The 8,812-nt window shown below is 38.6% G+C and overlaps 1 long non-coding RNA gene across 1 annotated transcript; it reads left to right on the top strand.

The window, feature by feature from the left end:
* The first annotated feature begins 299 nt into the window (after nt 1-299).
* Nucleotides 300-5,984, top strand: LOC145722762 (uncharacterized). Its single transcript, XR_014147279.1, has 2 exons — nt 300-1,621; nt 4,865-5,984. It is a non-coding gene; the product is annotated as an uncharacterized LOC145722762 (long non-coding RNA).
* The last annotated feature ends 2,828 nt before the right edge of the window (nt 5,985-8,812 follow it).

The raw sequence follows: 8,812 nt of genomic DNA, 5'->3' as shown, positions 1-8,812 counted from the left end.
AACTAATGATGTAATGTATGGGGATTAACATAAGAATAAAAAAAATTAAAAAAAATAAATAACCAATAGATTCTTTATGAAAAAAAAAAAAGAAAGAAGAGGATTTACAAAAAAAAAAAAAAGGGAGGTAGAGAATGTGATCAGGCAGGAGACTAGAACAAAGCCATACACTAGAGATTGAGGGTATATTTTGGTCTGTTAGAAGAAACTGTATCCCAAAATTTTAAAGAGAAACAACTTATATATATACCAAAAATAATGTTAGCTACTCTGAAGGGATAGAATATGACTCTAAAAATGAAAAATAAAAAATATTTTTTAAAAAAGGGATTGATAAGGTGTTGGTTGAAAAAGGGAAAAAGAAAAATTCAAAAAAAAATTAACTTTGAAAGACTAAAGAATCATGGGAAAAAAGCCAGGAATTCTATGTGCAGTATTCCCCTAGCGCTGGAGTTCTGCTGTTCTCATTGATCGGTAAACTTGGTCTTTGCTGGCTGTTCTCGCTGATCTTCTGGGGAGGGGCCTGTTGCCGTGGTTCCCAAATGTCTTTGCTGGAGGCGGAAGTGCCCCACCCTTGCCCAGTCCGGGTTATGTTATCTGCTCGGGTTTGCTCTCCAGAGCTTTTGATCCCTTCAAGCTTTCCGTACAGCTTTGGAGGACGAGAGTGAAAATGGCGGCCTCCCAATCTCCGCCCCGGAGGTGCTGAGAACTCGGGGCCTTGCTCCTCAGTGAGGCCCCAGAGAAAAGCCGTCAGTCACTCCCGTCTCCCTGGTCTCCGGCTGCACTCTGCTCACCCAGCCTGTGACCGCGCGTTTCTATCTCTGGCACCCGACCCCGGGTGGAGTCTCCAAACCCAGCAGATCCCTGCGGTGCGCTCCCATGCCGCTCCTCCCGGGGGAGGAAGGGGAGTCTCCCCAGATCTGCCGCTTGTTGGGTCCCTGCTGGAGGAGCAGGGGCCCAACTGGGCCACGGATCACGGTTTATGGCAACTCTGAGCTGAGAGCCCGTGCCAAGGCTCCATCTCTGCAGCCGGCTTCCCCTCTCCGATACCCAGGAGCTCTGCTGCACTCAGGCACCCCCAGTCTTTCTGTGACCCCAAGGGTCCTGAGACCACACTGTCCTGCGTGGATTCCACCCCCCGCTTAGCCACTGGAGCGATGTCCCTCAGCAGAGCCAACTTCTAAAAGTTCCGATTTTGTGCTCCACGGCTCTATCACTTGCCAGAAGCGGGGGACGGAGGCCCCCTCCCCCGCCATCTATCCTCCCGAATATCACCCTGGATTCACTTCTCCGCACGTCCTACCTTCCAGAAAGTGGTCGCTTTTCTGTTCAGAGAGTTGTTGCTGTTCTTTTCTTGATCTCCTGTTGAGTTTGTAGGTGTTCAGAATGGTTTGATCCCTATCCAGCTGAATTCCTGAGACCAGACGAAATTTAGGTTTCCTACTCCTCTGCCATCTTGCTCCTCCCCCCTATAGTATTTTTATATATTACTCTTCTCTCTGGTCTTCTCCAGTCCACCAATTCCTGTTGACTTTACAGTAAACAGCTGAAGTGTTGCCTCCAGGGGGAAAGTTTCCCAGACCTAAAGATTACATTAAGCCCTCATCATATTTTTTTCAAGGTACCTTACACTTCTTGCTAGCACAGAGCACTCTTGTAATTCCTTAATTAATATCTTCTAATATACTTAAATAAGATGCTTAGCTTCATACCTGACATAATATATACTTAATAATTATTGTAATAACAACCACAGCTATTTATTGAATGCTTCATATGTACCGGGTGCTCAGTGCTTTATTGACCTTAGTTTACCTATCCCTGTTTCAGTATTGAGAAAACTGGGATGCAGGTTAATTTTAGGAAAGCTTCAAAGCTTGTGAGGTAGTGAAGAGCATTGATTCTGGAATCAGGTTACTGAGCTCATATCCCAGATCTGACACCTGTTGTGTAATCTTAGGCATGTGACAGGTAATAACAACACTTAAAGGATTTTCACAAGGATTAAATGAGGGGGAGAATGGAAATATTCAATGTATATGTGCGGGGGTATAGTTCAAATATTTCAGTGTATTACCTCTAATTTTACATCACTGAGGTTTTCAGTCCCCAGTAGCTTGAGTGGTACCTATTTGGGAAAAACCACAAGTACTGTTTCAGATATACATGTTGTAGCCATTGGTTATGGTGCCGGGTCACGTGTATTACATAGAAAGTGTAACCATGTGCCGTTGTGCAGGAAATCTGAGCTCTCCTAAAAGAATTGGGTATTTCACAACATCTGGAGTCAATATACTAAACAAAGCAGTGCTCACCAGTGCTAAAGTGAGAAGCAGTAGAATTTAGTATTTGAGCATCCCATGGGCGTGAGGTGTTTCCTTCCACACATACCCCCCATTTTTCAGATAGTCAGCATTTGAATAAAATGTGTTAAGGAGCATGTCCACAAAATCATATTCCTTATTTTGTTGTTCTAAAATCATTTCCCTTGGAGAAGAAAACTTCCACAACTATTTCTGTATCTTAATCTGATAAGACTGAGAATGAAAATCAGTAATGTAATGGTTGTTTTGCCTGTGTAAACAATACTGTGCATCTGTATGGGCAGCTCTGCCCTATTTCTAGTGTTGAAAATGTAACAGCCAAGTTTGGTATGCTCTTCAGTATGCCTGGGAACTACCCTGGTTCAAAATACCTGATAAATAGACAACAGCGCTTCTCTGGCACCTAAAGAGAGTTTATCATCTGCTCCATTAGCGTCATGCCCACTCAAAGGAAAACTACTTCAAAGGGCCTTTTAGAACTGCTCTTCAATTTCTTCCTACCCTCAGTGCATTATTATTTTCCCTATTTTGAGAAGTGTTCACTTGAGACTTCCGACCTGCTTAGGTGAAACTAGGTTTAGCTATGCCTATATGTCCATAGCCAGGTTAGAAGTAGTTGGAGATTTCACTAGAACAGCATGAGTCTAGACTACATTCTACCCAACAATTAACTTATGGAACACAGAAGTGATTAACTCAGCAATAAGTCTAAGTTTGCAGTGACTAAGTAAAACAGTTTGATCTCTTTAAAATTTAAGAGAGAGTTAATAAAGAAATAGAACAGAGGATGAAAATGGCGATCATATGCAGTTCCATTTTTGTCCATTAATAATTCCAATCTATCTTCCTTGCCTAGGTCTACTGGCTGCTGGAATATAAGAGATGACTTGGTTCTGAGAAAGGCTACCTGAGACCAGGCTTGGAGCCCCTGGCTAAGAACCTTAAAACCTGAGCACTGGGAAAAATTGAGTATTATGAGATGTGTGCATGCCAGGGGGTATTTAAGATTGGCCTTCTATTATTAGATCTTAATGGGCCCATATCCTTCACTTCCAACATACCAAAATGGTGCTAAAAGACTGGTATTAGACTATTCTTCTGTAGTCCACGAAGCTAGAAGAGAGTGTAAATATATCTACAAGTCATAAAAAGGGAGCTGCAACTTTGGAATTCCATACTTGGCCAATATATCATTCACCTATCCAGGAAAAAGGAAAATGTGATGGTTATTTAAGAATCTAAGAAAAACAACTAAGAAAGAATTCTAAGCATATAACAAGTGATTCAAAAACAAGAACCTTACCATGGATGATAATGGAGAACTCAGGGAATAATAAGCAATGGCCCTTGATATAAGTGTATATATATAGTGTGTGTGCATATTTATATACATTGTATATATAGTATATAATAAGGTATATGTTGTACATATTTGTATGTATAATTATAATATACACACATACAGATGTATATATCATCCATCTAACATTGAATATGTAATTATATACTGTCTGAAGGTATATAACTGAAGTATTAAATAAGAATGCAAAATTTTAAAAAGGTTACACTCAAAGGGATATCCTTATTACTTTTAGATGTTACACATTTCTTGTCTCAGTTGATCATTAGGCCGTTAACTTTATACCTCCCCTTTATTGAAAAAAATCTTTTTTTAATATATAATCACATCAACTTTTTTTCCACAAATTACACAGCATTTTAAAAATCCCCAATTAAAATGCAAATGCTCAAGTAATTGTTCCACAGTATGTAATTGTTCCCCATGTATCCCATAATGAGAAATGACTTGCTAAGGATTCAAGGTCATGGGTGGTGGTGTGTGAGATCAAAAGCCAGTGTGGAAATATCCCCCCCCGCCCAGACTATGTTCTACATTTACACCATCAAGTTTGATATACCTACCCTTGAACTTAAGAATTAAGAATCATACCCTAGTCAGCTATTATGACAGATATGAAAATACATGATTCCTTATGTATGTCAAACAGAAAAATACAAGCTGAACCTGCCTGGCTTATGAGATGACCTTATAATGCCTTAAAGGAATTATACACAAGAAAGGTCAACACATTTTGCTTACCAAGAAAGGAAAACATATGGAAGGACACTGCATAGCATGTGTATACATATAGGGTGGAATGTACCATGATCGTGATGGCCATTGTGTGAGCTACGTGTTCAGTTCAATATGACAGCTAAATGAGCCGGTGGAAGAAAGTCAGAAGCATGGTGTTACTCAAAGGACAGGCAATAAAAGCAAAAAATATTGAGGAGTCACCTTTGCTATTTGTCCTTCAATGGACTCTGACAGCTAAGTCTTAATAGCATGTGAAACCCAAAGAGGGGTGCAAGAAATTTCACTTCTTACATTTTGTAAAAAGTGCATTTACTCTCTAGCTGGAAGTCCCACTCTATTTACAAGTGTAAAATATAATATTTCTAGTTTGTGCTGAACTTGAACCCTGCAGAGTAAACTCAGTTTGTTCACCTTTCATTTCCTTTCCTCTTCGTCTCCCCAGGGCAGCATCTCAGTAAGTGTGCTCATGGAGTGGCAAGCCTGCAAGAAGAAATCCCCTCAGCAACTATGAGGAAAGATCTCTGCTTTCCAGCATCTCCTTCCAAGAGACTTTTTTCAGTGTCTTACTCTTCTATTCCTTCTCATCTTCCCTCCCTCTCCTAAATTCAGAAGATCTTCATCTCTCCTGAGAGGGAAGGTTGTTCTGCTTGGATGCATAGCCTTCCAATCTTCCTATCTTACATCTGAACCACAGCTTTAGAATTAAAAGCCAAAATCTGATACCTCACTTCCCTGGTTATATAATGATAAACTTCCCTAAAACAAAGGATTGCTCATGTGTAACATGAGGAAAGGTCAAGGGACAAAAATGGAATGTAACACACACACACACACACACACACACACACACAAAACCCCTCAAGTAATCCACAGAAACTTTACATCATTATTCATATCATAACATTTATATCATATTAAATTCCACCTCTATCTTAAATCTTTGCATCACAACAAAGAAAGTGTATTTCTCACACAGATGCTTCCCACCCCCATTGTATCCCCTCAGAGAAAGGGAGCAAAGCATCACTCTCCAAAATGCATTGTTTCAGACAAGCCATTTCCACACACAAACTAATACATAGCAAGATGGATGGGTGTTAGGTCTTCCAGACTGTCCACAAACACGTGAATAGGCCTATGCTGAGTAAAATGCCTACTTTCCTCCAAGCATGTCATTGCAGGGGATGAGACAAATAACAATATGATTTACACACCGGAAGAGACAAGTATAATAAGTCATGTTGTTATTACATAAAACAATGCTCTAGTAATATAGCCTTCATACTTTCATTTAAAAAATTCAAATCTATTTTGAATAAAAATTGATGGACTTTCACTTATTCCCATAAAACAATCATAGTCCTAGCATTGGGAAAATGAAAAAATTAAAGTATGAAAATTAAATGACTTGTCTAGAGAACAGTGTTGAAAGTAAAGTTTCAAAACCAATGACTGTACTAAATCATTTGGCTATTCTTGGAGTACGAGATGGAGAAAATCCCAAATAAGTCTGCATAATGACCATATTCAATGTGAAGTCAATAAAAAGAAGATAAAAAGGCTTCCTACGTTTTTCCTTTTTTTCTTTTTGTAACACGCCTACAATAAGGAAATATGGGTAATTTGATGTGAATGGATACCAATAAAGAGATTTGAGCAAACATCCTAAACTTTCACAAGGCTGTTATTTCTCTACTTTGTTGTCATTTTACTTACTCAGCTAGCATTCAACCAGTCCACAATATATTGCTTAAATACCTGGTCAGGAAATGCTATCATGATCTCTTAAAAAAAATTCTCTTTTTTTAGGACTAGTGTCCTTATATAACAATTTGGTGCCATTTTAATAGAGGCATTTTTTGGAATAAAGATGACAAATAAAATCAAGTCAGATTGTACACACTGGCTAAATGGAACTCAATTACCAACTACATAGCCAATTTTACTTTTTTATGCAGGACTCTGGGCCTCTAACTATCTTGAGCAGAACTGTAGATATTTAAATCTTGAAAGAACTCCATAAAGGAAATTCTACAATGTCTTGCAAAAGAGTACTCTAGCAAAGCTTACTTAGCCAAACCAAGCCCAGCAACAACTCAAACCCCACTGAAAGTAGATAGATCATTGTTTCTAGAAACATCATGTCATCTGAAAGTACTCTGCATGCTCATCTGTATGAATGACGTCTGGACTTTCTGAATCAGTTCAACTCATATAGATGCATACAGGAGACTCTTTCCTTTTATCCCCCAAACTCTTCAAGATTCTCCCTCAGATTTACCTTCCAATATTAAAAATAAATAAATAATGAGAGAGAGAATCCACAGGGTAGTAAAGCTTTCATTGCACAGTAACTATATTACACAAAGTAGCTAATTGCACATGGCAAAATTGATTTTTCTGGGAAAAAAACAGAAAATATAAACCATAACGTTGCATAGAAACATATATGAATAGTCACTTTTTTGACTTATGCTTAAATTTTATTAAACTTAAATAGCTTATTAAGCTTAAAAGTCTGCCTTTTCTTTTTTTTAAAGATTTTATCTATTTATTTGAGAGAGAGCACACACCAGTGAGCAAGTGGGGGGAGGGGAAGAGGGAGAAGGAAAGAGAGAATCTCAAGTAGACTCCACGCAAAGCCTGAGCTCAAAGCCTGACGCGGGCCTTGATCCCACGACCCTGAGACCAAGACCTGAGCCAAAATCAAGAGTTGGTCGTTCAACCCACTAAGCCACCCAGGTGCCCCAAGTCTGCCTTTTTTTCTGTAGTTAGTTTTTATGAAACCTACTAATTACCAGTATTGTGGTGAAGAGCAAAACATTTAATATATGGTTCCTGCCCTCAGAAACAAGAGGAAGAGATACATATGCAAACTAACTATATAGCAAATCAAAATATGACTTTGAAACAAGAGAAGTAACAATAAAGTGCTATGAGAGAAAAAGAGAGGGCACAATTAACATCACAGCAGAGATAAAGTTGAGTTCAGTCTTAAAGACCGGGCAGGATTTTAACAGGCAGAAACCAAGGTGGCCAGTGTGCCTCTGGTCTAAGGAAAGCTTCTGGGCAAATATACAAAGAACGTAAAATGAGGGATACACTCTGAAACTATCAAGTAGTCTATGTGAGCCAGAACAAAGTTATATTTCTCTCTTTGGCCTAAATTATAAAGAGTTTTCATACAGTTAATAGCCAGTTATGTCAAACGTCAAATTCTGGAAACAATCATTTAAATTATTTTGTGGAATTACCAGTAGGGCTGCTGGTAATTTCTACCCATCTTATGACACCCCAAATTAACATTTCCTTTCATCTGTTATCATTTTGTGATTTGTTTTGTTTCTTTATATAGATCACATACTCAAATCTAAACTGCTGAGACATCATGGTCATAAATTTCTACCCTTTTATAACTTTAAGAAGAAATCAAACCCAACTGAAACCAAGCAAGCAGATCTAGCGTACTCATCCCATAGGCATTGCCAATAGGCCACCAAAATTTTGAGGCTCAGAGTAACTTATGCTTTGATCCTAAGCTTTGGGTTGCCATACAAGTTAATGTAGTATGTTATGAATGATGCTGTAAGTCTGTTGTACACATTTCCGGCCCAAAATATTCCTGATGATAAAGCATAGCATTTCATCCGTCTTCTTAAACATCTCTATCTCGGTGGATAATGGTAAGACTCAAGAATTGTAAGTTATGAGAGTAATAGTATTTTGACAGTTTTCATATGAAGAGTAACAGGATGTTAAAATGGAACTTTTACTCTTTCATCCGAAACTTGATAGTCAAGAACAATAAAACAGATGCCAAGTATACCACATTCTAAAGCAGGGATCAGCACACCCTTTCTGAAAAGTACTAGATAGTAAATATTTTCAGCTTTTCAGTCCATCAAGTTTAATCACTCCAGTGTGCCACTGTATGTGGAAAGCAACACAGACAACGTGCAAATGAATGGCCATGGCTGTTTTCCAATAAAACTTTATAGACACTGAAATTTGGATTGCTCCTGACTTTCGCATGTCAGAATATTCTTCTTCTTTTGATTCTTTTCCCTGCTGTTTAAAATTATAAAAGTCATTCTCAGAGCACCAGTCATACAAAAAATTAGTACCAAGACAGATTTGGCCAGGAGGTCAAAGTTTGCTAACCTCTATTCCAGAAAGAGGTGCTAGTATAGGACGTGCTAAGAGATTATAAAATACATTTTAACAGCATTTTTGATGTTCCAATTCCAGAATATATAAATGAGAGAGAGTTGACAAGATGGGGGAAAATGTATTCTATGTTAATTTCCATACCATACCAACATCGAGGGAGGCGGGGGTTCTTCCTTATACCTGGAGTACCTTGTACCTTGAAGTTTTGGCTTCAGGTGGC

This window comes from Leptonychotes weddellii, chromosome 7 (assembly GCF_054177405.1).
Source record: "Leptonychotes weddellii isolate Sample4059 chromosome 7, ASM5417740v2, whole genome shotgun sequence".
NCBI lineage: Eukaryota > Metazoa > Chordata > Mammalia > Carnivora > Phocidae > Leptonychotes > Leptonychotes weddellii.
Note: the sequence above shows the minus strand (reverse complement) of the source record. Positions and strands in the feature narration are given on the sequence as shown.